The sequence below is a fragment of the Macaca fascicularis genome, chromosome 8 (genome assembly GCF_037993035.2).
Source record: "Macaca fascicularis isolate 582-1 chromosome 8, T2T-MFA8v1.1".
Lineage (NCBI taxonomy): Eukaryota > Metazoa > Chordata > Mammalia > Primates > Cercopithecidae > Macaca > Macaca fascicularis.
Genome location: NC_088382.1, coordinates 140,230,334 through 140,242,553, shown reverse-complemented (window position 1 = coordinate 140,242,553; position 12,220 = coordinate 140,230,334). Strand labels below are relative to the sequence as shown.

The 12,220-nt window shown below is 40.6% G+C and overlaps 1 long non-coding RNA gene across 2 annotated transcripts in view; it reads left to right on the top strand.

The window, feature by feature from the left end:
* Nucleotides 1-12,016, top strand: part of LOC123575269 (uncharacterized) — a 70,469-nt gene extending 58,453 nt beyond the window's left edge. For both annotated transcript variants that reach the window (XR_012416953.1, XR_010577490.1), the window contains one exon: nucleotides 8,966-12,016. This is a non-coding gene — a long non-coding RNA (uncharacterized lncRNA). The remainder of the gene's footprint in view (nucleotides 1-8,965) is intronic.
* The last annotated feature ends 204 nt before the right edge of the window (nucleotides 12,017-12,220 follow it).

The following is a 12,220-nucleotide window of genomic DNA, read 5'->3' as shown; positions in this document are numbered from 1 at the left end:
TTTTGCTGTTCTAAATAATCCTGTCACAAATTCCTTACTGTATTATATCTTCGTATCCTTCTCTAGTTTCTCCTTAGGACAAATTCCTAAAAGTGAAATTTTAGGTCAAGGTGTTTTGATATTTTTAAGGCTACTGATATGCATTACAGAACTGGCCACCATTAAGGTTATGCAAGTTGATACTGTCCTACAGTGGCTGAGCATGTCTGCTTCTCCTGCATTCTGCTAACCTTGATTCTCATTACTCTTTTAAGTCACTGTTAATCGGATAGGGGAAAAAATGTATTCCACTTTTGTTTTTATTTGCATGTTTATAATACTGTGGATAAACCTTTTTCACATGCTGTTTGACCATTTCCGAAGATTTCTCATCTTCGGAACTGTTTGTTTACATTCATTCCTCATTTTTTCTAGTGGAGCATTTTTCTTTTCCTTATTGATTTGAAAGACCTCTTAAACATATCAACCCACTCTTGCCATTATTTTTCTCAGTTTATAGTTTGCCTTTTCATCTTGTTTATAGTGTTTTTGACATCCATGTTTTATAGTTTATTGGAGCCAAATCAATCAATCTTTTCCATTTTTGACTCACTCCTTGTCATTATGTTTACAAAGCTTGGTTCATTTTATAATCCAGATGCAGGATCTTAGATTTTTTCCTCTATTAAATTTGACTGAATTCATTTCAATTCATTGTTACAACCAGCCTAGACCTTTTAGAGTCTTGATGATGTCAGCCAGCATTTCAACTCTTCCTCCCAGTTTTGAGTCAAAAGCAAATGTGATCTGCTCTCTTTCTGTGACTTCATCCTAGTCATCCATCACCCCTCATCCATTTCTCTAATGATGTTCATTCAACTTGTCTGAAATGGAGCCAAATGGAGCCTTTTGTATCACTAACACAGCAGACAACTGGCCCTAGGGACTGACATTAAGAAGGAAAGTCATTGCCAGTGGGATGCCTGGCCTGTTTGGATCAGCATTTTCACAGAGCCTGTCACCCTTAAAACCTTCACATTAGAGTCATAATAGTTTATTTACATTTTCTTCTCCCTTAGGTGTATCTATCTTTTTCCCTTTTGGAATTATGAGGGAAAAAATACATAGAAAAAATGATGTGTTTGATGAGGCATGGAATGGCGGTGCAAACTGCCCAGAGTCACTTTGATGTTCAGTTCATTTCCTTGGAATGTTGGGCAAGACATTAAAGATTATTTGGTCCCTACCTTCCTCTCTCACTCATCTGATGAAAAGATCCTTTTTACAATGTGTGGGTTGATTATAGATGTCATGATGGAGACCATCCAGGAACCAGACAGTTTACTGCTTTAAAGGAAGAAAAACACTTAGAATTCAAGATATTAAGCCAAGATCACACAGTCTGAAAGTGCTGGAAACTAGATTTGAACTCACATCTATCTGCATCCTACTCCCATACCAAGTTGCCTCTGCAGCTGGGGGCAAGTCATCCCACATTCTTTGATGAGCATCAGGGATGGGAACTTACTCCTGAAGATGATTCCTGGAGGACTCCATGAATTCTGGATGTTGGCCTAAATTTCCCCTTCTGTCTCCTCCCCCTTAAAAACCTACAAACATGGTCTTCCCACCCTTCCTCAAGATAAGTCTTTTTAAGATTCTATTTACCCTTTCTCCTCTCCCTCTGATCTGTTGACAGTTCCACATAGGACAGAGCTAGAAGGCCTTTCCTCCTGCCCACTCCCATCCGATCTTGCTCTGAGTTATGTCTGTCATCCACATTGCGCACCACTGAATGCCATGCTTCGGGTGGGCTCTGATTGCAGCTGGACTCACATCCCCCAGTAACAGGCCAGGTTCTTTCCTTCTATTCCAGGAAATTACGGGAAGGGGAACAGCCTCCTTTCCTCCCCTCCTACTCCCAACTTTCTGTTACTCCATTCTCAGATGGAAGCAATTGGGCGCAGATGTTTGTTTTTTATGTATATTCACGTAAGTCTGGCCTTTGAACCCTGGGGGATACCAGGAGTGGTCACACAATCTCCTTTTCATGGCAAGGTTTTTTCTTACCTGCTTGTGAAGCAAAGATTCTGTCCTGGCTTGACTGTTCTTTCCTTACCTCCCAGTATTACCCTGGAATTCCTGACTGCCTTCATCGAACATTTATGTTTGGAGATGCTGTCCTCACTTCCTGATGCTCACAGAATGAGGGAGAAACAGGCAAGCAGATGAGAAAGCTTAGAGTTTCTGATCAGGGCTTTACGGTGGGGAACCATCCAGCATAGAACCAGTGAGGGCCTCTTCAAAAGTGGCTGGTCACATGGCTGATCTCACTTCTATTGTTGCATCTTGGAAGGAATCCGGAACAGGGAGCAGGGAAGGTGGTACCCAAATGCAAGGAAGTGGAAGTAGAGAAGAGCACGTCACAGTCATTCCACGATCTGCCTCATTTCCTAGTTACTGTGTGCTATGTCTTCTCTTCCCACATGCTCATTTCTCTCATTTCTAACATGGGGATGATAATATGACTTTCTTCATGGGTTTCTTGTGAGGATTAAATGATACAATGAATGTAAAGTGCTTAGGACAATAAGTGTTCCACAAATGGTGACTAGTGGTATATTCACTCTAGCCCTAGATCTATTTATTTCAGTTAACAAAGCACCAGGCTATGTTTGAGAAAAACATCCTTGCTTTTTCACCTCTTGCATTGGAGCTTTCTCATGCACCATGTCATCTGAGCCTCACTACAACCCTGGAGGAGGAAGCACAGCAGACCTTCCTGACCCTCACACAATGAGGATACAGTGAAGATTTGGATGAATGAAAGGGTGATACCAGAATCTGTCCATAACTCTCAATCACCACTTTGTTTTTAATGAAGATTATTGACCGGCAACAAGGCTTGACTGAGTTGAGTCTTGCCTCCTGTCTGACAGGTCCTACCTCTATTTTATCCTTCTTTCGTCTCCCTCAATCCCCATAGGAGGACTCAGCAATGGCTCCCTGTTTGAGGTTGAGGCTTATCCCACTGCCCGAGTTGATCATGAAAATGGCAAGAAACTTCTCAGTCCTGAATGTTGCTTCAGAGTTTTGATCTTCACCATCAATTCTGGATTCAGCCCAGAACTCACTTCTGGACTCTCATCTTGCATTAAGAACTGTAAAGCATCTGCATCTTACCCTACCTGAAATCTAATAAGTTATTCTACCACAATTCCTGGATACTGGCAGAAGATGCAAGACTCCTGGGTCAGAGGCGGATGATTTATTACTCAGAAATAGCAGTAGCCATATCATCATCATTGGTGGTTCCCTGACTCCCAAATCCAACATAGCAATGTGTAGAGAGCCAGGTAACTCCTGCACATACAGCGGGTTGCATTACAGGAAAGGAATCCCCAGTTTAGGAAACCCTTATCTTTTAAAGGGATTATAAGCAAACATTCCAAATTTTGCCCCAGAGAGAGACATTGCCGGTCAACAAACAAATACACCCTCTGCCCCAGAAAAAAACACTCTCTCTATGTTAAAGTGCTATTATACACACATCCTTGGAAAGATAGTTGGAAACAAAAGCTCTCAGTGCCTCTGCCCATGAGATGTGCAGAAACTTGAAAGACTTATGGAGAACTGAGTCCCAATACCTTGTCCCCCCCACCTCTGGAATCTGCCTGTCTACTCTGGCCATAGATTCTGGGACAATATCAATAGCCATGGCCTTATTGGGATGACAGTAACACTATGAAGTCATAGTCAGGAGATTTTTAGAATGTACTCTGGTTTGAATACTTGTCCCCTCCATACCTCACGTTGAAATTTGATCCCTAGAATTGAAGGGGGCCTTTTGGGAGATGTTTCAGTTATAAAAGTAGATCCCTCATGAATAGATTAATGCTTCCCTTGGAGGTGAGGGAGTTCTTACTCTATTAGTTCTCACTAGAGCTGTTTGTTAAAAAGAGCCTGACACCTACCCCCACACCCGACTCCGCCACTTTTCTCTTGCTTCCTCTCTCGCCATGTGATCTTTGTACACAACAGCTCCCTTCGCCTTCCCACATGAGTGGAAGCAGCCTGTGGCCCTCACCAAATGCTGAGCAGAGGCTGGCACCATGCTCCTTGTACAACCTGCAGACCATGAGCCTAATAAACCTCTTTTCTTTATCAATTACCTGGTCTTAGGTATTCCTTTACAGCAATACAAAACAGACTAAGACAGAGGGCTAACGTGCCTTGTGCTGCATGTTGGCAATGGTTACAGGCAATGTGTGCCTGGCTTCTTGACGAAAGATCAAGTATGACCCAGGGTTTTGAAGCCAGAATAGGTATGAGTATGAAGTCTGATTAGAGGAGACATTAGCATGAATTGTATAAAGATGACCAAACCCATTTATCTAATGATAGAAGTTCATGAGTCCAACACTGAAGGTTAGTTAACTTCAAGGTGTGAGCAGTTAACCAATGTGGATTCTTTTGATGTTTGTGTCCTTTACTTGAAGAGTATGAACACAGGTAGACAAACACAGCTGGCTCAGCACATCAAGTGAGCTCACCCTTCCCCTCATGGTTCATCTAAACATTCCCTCATCCTTTCACCCGATGGATAAAGATTTATTATAGTGCTTCCTATAGGCCAGGTTCTTAACCTGATGAGCAGCATGGTGCAGACTGTACAGCACTGTCACCTGACTGCACTGAAGCGACCTGGCAAAAAGTTCCCATTGCTCTTCAAGGGCTTTGCAAATATACATCCTTTTCTCTAGCAATTCCACATCCAGAGTTGTATCCTAAAGAAAGAATCAGAGACAAACAAAATGGTCTTTCTGAGGAATAACACAAAGTGCTAAAAGCAATCTCCAGCTCAATATATTTTGTTTTTTGGTGGTGGTGGTTTTGTTTTGATTTTGTTTTTGAGACAGAGTCTCACTCTATCGCCCAGGCTGCAGTGCAGTGGAGCAATCTTGACTCACTGCAACCTCCGCCTCCGGGATTCAAGCAATTCTCCTGCCTCAGCCTCCTGAGTAGCTGGGATTACAGGCTCGTGCCACCAAGCCCGGCTAATTTTTGTATTTATGGTAGAGACGAGATTTCACCATGTTGGTCAGGCTGGTCTCGAACTCCTGACCTCATGATCCACCCACCTCAGCCTCCCAAAGTGCTGGGATTACAGGTGTGAGCTACCGTGCCCGGCCAATATATTTTGTTTCAATGCTCAGCTCAGCTTTACTTATAAATGAGTAGAATAAACTAAATCTTTAAATAAATCTCCAACAGTAAAGAATTCTTTAAGTAAATTATAAAATGCTCCTAAAATGAATTTTAATGGAGGTATTAAAACCTGCATATTGTACCTAGGTTCTACCCATGTTTAGGATGTAGAAGGCAATAAAAGACAACATTCAATGCAATGGTCACTGTGTAACAATAAGAAAGCACTATGTCTTAGGCAGTTTTCTGTTACTATAACAGAATGCCTGCGATTGGGTGATTTATTTTTTTTAATGTGTTTCTTACAGTTCCTGATACTAGGAAGTCCAAGACTTAGGGGCTATATGTGGTGAGGGCCTTCTTGCTGGTGGGAACTCTCTGCAAGCATCACACGGCAAGGGGGTTCATGAGAAAATCAAACTGGCAAACTGGCCTTTATAACAGAGCCGCTCTCAGGATAACTAACCTGCTCCTGTGATAACCGATTAATGCACTAACCCATTAATCCATGAATGGATTAAACTATTCATGAAGGCAGAGCCCTCATGATCCAATCACCTCTTAAAGGCCCCACCTCTTAATATCATTAACTTGGGGATTAAGTTTCAACACGAGTTTCAGAGGGAACAGACATTTCAAACTATAGTGCACTGATAAGCTAAAAAAAAATCACAAATAGTCCAGGCACAGTGGCTCACGCCTGTAATCCCAGCACTTTGGGAGGCTGAGGTGGGTGGATTACTTGAGGTCAAGGGTTCAAGACCAGCCTGGCCAATATGGTGAAACTCCATCTCTACTAAACATACAAAAATTAGCCAGGCATGGTGGCATGCACCTGTAATCCCAGAACTGAGAGAGACCAAGGCAGGCAGATCACTTGAGGTCAGGAGTTCAAGACCAGCCTGACCAACATGGTAAACCCCATCTTTACTAAAAATACAAAAATTATCCAGGCATGGTGGCATGTACCTGTAATCCCAGCTATTGTGGAGGCTGGGGCAGGAGAATTGCTTGAACCCAGGAGGCGGAGGTTGCAGTGAGCTGAGATTGTGCCACTGCACTCCAGCCTGGGTGACAGAGCTAAACTCCATCTCAAAAAAGAAAAAAAGAAAAGAATCACAAATATATAGGAATAAATTTACAAACAATATGAAGACCTTTTCACTGAAAACTACAAAATATTGCTAAGAGAAATAGTTTTAAAAAGAAAAACATACCATGTGAACATACTCAAAAAATTTTGTTAAGCTATAAATTCTCCACAAGACGATCTATAGAGTCAGCGAAATTTCAATCAAAATTTCAAAAGCCTTTTTGTAAATGTTAATAAGCTGATTCTAAAATATATATGGAAATGGCAAGAACCTAATATAGCCAAGATAATCTTAAGAAGAACAAAGTTGGAAGACTTGCATTATTATGTTTCAAGACTTACTATAAAGCTATAGTAATTAGGATAAGGGTTAATTTTCAGTAGACAAATAAATCAATAGAAATGAATAGACAGTCCAGGAATAGACCAACATAGATCTAATCATTTGTTTTTGACAAAGATACCAGTGAAAATCAAGGGGGAAAGGAAGCCTTTTCAATAAATGGTATTAGAACAACTGAACATATACACGAAAAAAAATAAATAAAACAAAACAAAAACCTTGATCTCAGTCTCACACCATAAAGAAACATTACATCAAAATGAATCACAGACCTAGATGTAAAAGCTAAACTATGAAGTTTTTTGGAGAAAACATTGTAAAAAATCTTAAACTTGAAATAGGCAAAGATTTCTTAGGCTGTAAAAGTAAATAACGATAAATAAAAACATGATAAATGAGATTTTATCACAATTAAAAATTCTATTTACTCAAAGACATTGTTAAGAAAGTAAAGAGGCAAGACACAGATTAGAAGAAAATGCTCATAATACGTACATCTAGCAAAGGAGTTGTATCTAGGATATGTAAAAACTGCTGCAAATAATAAAATACAAATATCCCAATTTTTAAAATGTGCAAAGGACTTCAACAGACACTTGATAAAGGAAGATATTTGAACAGCCAGAAAGCATATGAAAATATGATTAATTTCAATGGTTGAGAAATAAAAATCTAAAACCATACCCCAAAAATGCCCCCAAAATGGCTAAAATTATAAAGACTGACCATGTTGGTGAGAATGTGAAAGACTATGGAAACGCTAATATCTATGGGAATATAAATTGGTACAACCACTTTGGAAAAAATGTTTCTCAGTGTCTAATAAAGTTAAACATTCACCCTCCCAGCAAATGCTATGACCTAGCAATTCTATTCCTGAATATATATGCAAGAGTGTATGTGCGTACACGTGTCCACAAAACTCTTTGCATGAGAATGTTCATAGTCCCTTTATTCATAGTTGCCCAACTAGAAACAACTCAAATATCTGTCAATAGGAGAATTGGCAATCAATTTGTGGAATATTCATATTAGTTTTTTTTTTTTTTTTTTGATGAGCTCTGGATACATTCAATAACAGGATGAATCTCAAAAACATTATGTTGAGTGAAGCAAGGGAGACACAAGAGTATACACTACATGTTTCCATTTAAGTGAAGTGGAGGAATAAGCAAAATTCATGTATAATGATAGAAGCTGAAACAATACTTAAGGTGGGGGCAGCAATCAGGGAGTGGATTAAGCAGAACAGGGCATCAGGAAAGAGAAAATTCTCTGGGGTGATACAAATCTTTAATCTTGATATGGGTTGTGGCCATGTGTGTGTTTGTGTGTGTGTAAAATATCTGTCATAAATCATTTAACTGTATGCTAAAAATTTGTGCATTTTACTGTACAAGAATCATACCTCAATAAAGTACTGAAGAAAACATATTGTAGATAAGGATATGGGGGAAATTTTTTGACATATTATTAAATACCAAAAAATGCAGCTATATATAATAGTCCACAACGTGATTTCAATCTTGTTAAACACCCAAAGAAAGACATATCTATTATCAGTGTCTACATAACAGGATGAAAGCTTCTTTTATCATCTTCCAGGTATTTTTCTTCCCTTCCCCATCACCTGAGGGTTCTCTAGTAACTCATCGAGGAAACTGAATATTTTCTTAGCACAATAATATTTCAAAGTACTGGTCTGAGAAGGGGTTTCTCTAAAAGGTTATGTATACATATGTGTGTGTATAATATATAATATGCATTACATATAAGTGTGTATAATATATAATAATAACAATGTATATTGTTTATATGTATTAGTTCATTCTCACATTGCTATAAAGGGATACCTGAGACTTGGTAATTTATAAAGAAAGAGGTTTAGTTGGCTCATGGTTCCACAGGCTGTACAGGAATCATGGCAGCATCTGCTTCTGGGAGGCCTCAGGAACCTTACAATCATGGCAGAGATGAGTCTTACATAGCAAGAGCAGGAGCAAGAGAGAGAGCAGGGAGTGGTGCCACACGCTTTTAAGTGACCACATCTCATGGGAACTCATGATCGTGAGGACAGTATCAAAGGGATGGTGCTAAACCATTCATGAGAAACTGCCTCCACGATCCAGTCACCTCCCAACAGGCCCCAACACCTACACGGAAATTACGATTCAACATGGGATTTGGTGGGGACACAGATCCAAATCATTTTCTCTAGATAGATAGATACTTGTTGCAAAAGTAATTGCAGTTTTTGCAATTATATTTTACTATACGATAATTAGAATGGATGATATAGATATAGATACAGATATATAATAAAGAGAATGCTTCTCTTGCAGATGCTCCACCCTCAGAAATCTGAAAGATGAAAAAACCTCCTTACACAAGGAGGGGATGAAGGGAGAAGACAGAGTTGAAAAGACAAAGAAGAGAAAATAGGAGAACGGAGGATAGAAGGGGAAGAGGCAGAGACCACCACAATAAAAGGGGGAATTGCTGGTCCCTAGTCCCTCTGCCAAGCCAGACTCTGCATGGACTAAATAATGATTCACAGAGGGAAAATAATGAATGCCTCATCTTTTGGATTCTGTGTTTGTTTCTGATCAGTTACTGGTCAAACTCTTTTAGTCGGTAATGAGCTGTCCCTGAAGGCCTTTCCAGCAAATTTAAGTTTAACTGAAGAATTAAAAATATATGGGGAAATTTCTGGAAATCCATTGATTAGTATGTTCCCAGTTTTGTTGTACTCCTACACTCAGGAAGCACCTGCACCAGTGTGTGCCCTCCAGGGAAGTTGCCAAACCCCAGGGTCTGCCATCAGTAACCCCAGGTTGATCCAACAACTCATTCTTTACTAGCTTCCCTTTGCTAAACCCCAGGGTCTGCCATCAATAGTTCTTGGACTCTTGGCCCATCTTTAAAAGGTAACATCTCCTACCAATGACAGATGGTGCCCTGACAAGGCTGTGGACCACCCCAAAAACTAAAGCGCCAAAAATTGGGATTACAGGCCTGGTGTGGTGGCTCACTCCTGTAATCCCAGCACTTTGGGAGGCCGATGCAGGTGGATCACAAGGTCAGGAGATAGAGACCATCCTGGCTAACATGGTGAAACCCCGTCTCCACTAAAAATACAAAAAAAATTAGCCAGGCTTGGTGGCGGGCTCCTGCAGTCCCAGCTGCTAGGGAGGCTGAGACAGAAGAATGGCATGAACCTGGGAAGCGGAGCTTGCAGTGAGCCAAGATTGTGCCACTGCACTCCAGCCTGGGTGACAGAGCAAGACTCCGTCTCAAAAAAAAAAAAAACATTGGGATTACAAACTCCTTCATCTGGAGCCACATTGACAGATCAGCCATTTCACTGACTGAAAAGCAGAAGAGCAGAGACTGATTTGCAAAGGATTATTTTCCTTTAACTGATGTACCCTCTATTCTCCCCAGGCCTCTAAGTTCCCGTTGTTTAAGAGTTCCATTTATTTCCAACTTCAAATCCCATTTCTGCCAAGATGCTGCTCTCTAATGCTGACTGGTATTGACTTTCTCCCTCTCTGGCTGCCTATGGTAATTATGAATGCATGAGTCAGAATATTCTATCTGAACTAGCACTGCTTCTCTACCAGCTCCCTCGTCACCCTGGGCAGCAGTTGTAACACCAACATAGTTTATGGAGTCACTACATACTTACATTCATTAACTCACTAATCTTCAAAACGGGCCTGAATACCAGGTAGTACTACCCCATTTTGCATACGATTAAGCTGAGGTTCAAAAATGTCAGTGCCTTGCTCAAGGTTGCCCCACTACAGAGCTGAGATTTGACGCCAGTGCTCTTCCATACTACCCATCCATTGATCACTGTGCTTACTGCATTATCCTGAAAGTATTAGGTTCCATGCTTGTCTCCCACTGGGATCTCAGCATTTGAAGGGCAAGGACTGAATCTTACTCACTTTTGTATCTACAAGTCCCTAAGATAATATGGGGCATTCACAAGCTATAAAAAAATCTGACCTGGATTCAGTGATTACCTAGATGCAGTATTTCCCAATTGTCATCCAGAAGGTGTGCTGAACATATAGCTTCTCATACCCTTGGACATTCTGACTCCCGATTCTCAAATTCACCCCAGTATTTGCAATTCAACAACAGCCCAAGGAGATCATGATCAGTGGTTCTCATAGTGTAATATGCAGAAAAATTGCCTGGCAAGCTTGTTAAAATGCAGTTTCTGATTGAGTAAAGTTAGGATGAGGCCTGAGGCTGCATTTTGAATAGGCCTAGCTGGAATACCAAACACAGAAATTATAAAAATGAGCAAAAGGCTGCTTAGGAAAGGCTCACTTACTGGTTCTGGTATGAAACAGTGACACTGACACTGTAGTCTAATGCCCAGAGAGATCCAGTTGTGTGCAGATTAGGGGAAGGATCTCCCAGACAGAGGAAACAACTAGGACAAAGACCCTAAACAGAGGAATGAGCTTGGTGTGTTTAGCAGGTGAGAAGGGAGATGTATGAGACAAGGTTGAAAAAGAAGGCAGGGATTTGTAGCCTGGAGTATAAGGGATTTGAACACAATCGGATTTGCATTTTTTAAAGAATAGGTTTAGAAGAATTAGATTTTAGAATAATTAGATTCTTTTAAAAATTAGATTTAAAAGAAAAGAAAAACTATTGCAGGAGAACAAATGAAGGGAACTAGTATTGGATCACAGTGGAGTAGACGGAAGATGATTAATTTGAACTAAGGCTGGGTGAGATATCCATGTGAAGATGTCTGGACTAGATAGGTCTGGGCTAGACACGAGGTAACCAGCAACTGGACATATTCTCATTCATTCTCTATTCCAATAAATATAAAGTTCCTTCTCTGTTCCATGCACAGGACTCAGAGCTGGTAATGCAGAGGTAAACAAGACAGTCATGGTCCTTGCTCTGATGGAGTTTCCATGGGAAACAAATGATTAAGCAGTCCAAATTAGGACCAACTGAATGTTAACTTATTATACAAATAAGGAGTTCATTTTGTTTGTGGTAAACGCTACGATGTATACAGCCTACAGGCATGAACAAGGGATCTGATCTGCCCCGGAATATCAGGGAAGTGACACTTTTTGAGCAACTGTCCTTTGAACCCAGCTAGTAGGAATTAACCAGATGAAAAGATGGGGCAGATGTTTTCAAACAGAAGGCCCAGTATGGACAGAGGCCCAGAAATGGGATTCAGCATGCCTTGTTTGAGCCCCAAAGGAAGATCAGCCCAACTTAAAGGCAGAGAAAGAGGGGGAAAGTAGAGGTGGTGGTTAAAATCTTGAGAATGGATAACATTTTCCAAGGAAGCATGTCAGTTGTGAAGAGCAAGAAGTCAAGATAGAGTTAAGAGATCCCTGATGTTTCAAGATTGCCATGCAGTTGCCACCGAAGCCACAGATAAGCCCCCAAAGCCAGAGATGTAGAAAATCAAGATTACAGACACTTTAGAAAACCAACAGCTTCTTAGGTGCTGAATTTGCAAGCCTAAGTCTACAACTGATGGAAATGTTACTGTGGGATTTAGGAGTAAATTGTGGAATTAGTGCAATTCAACATTTCTGGAA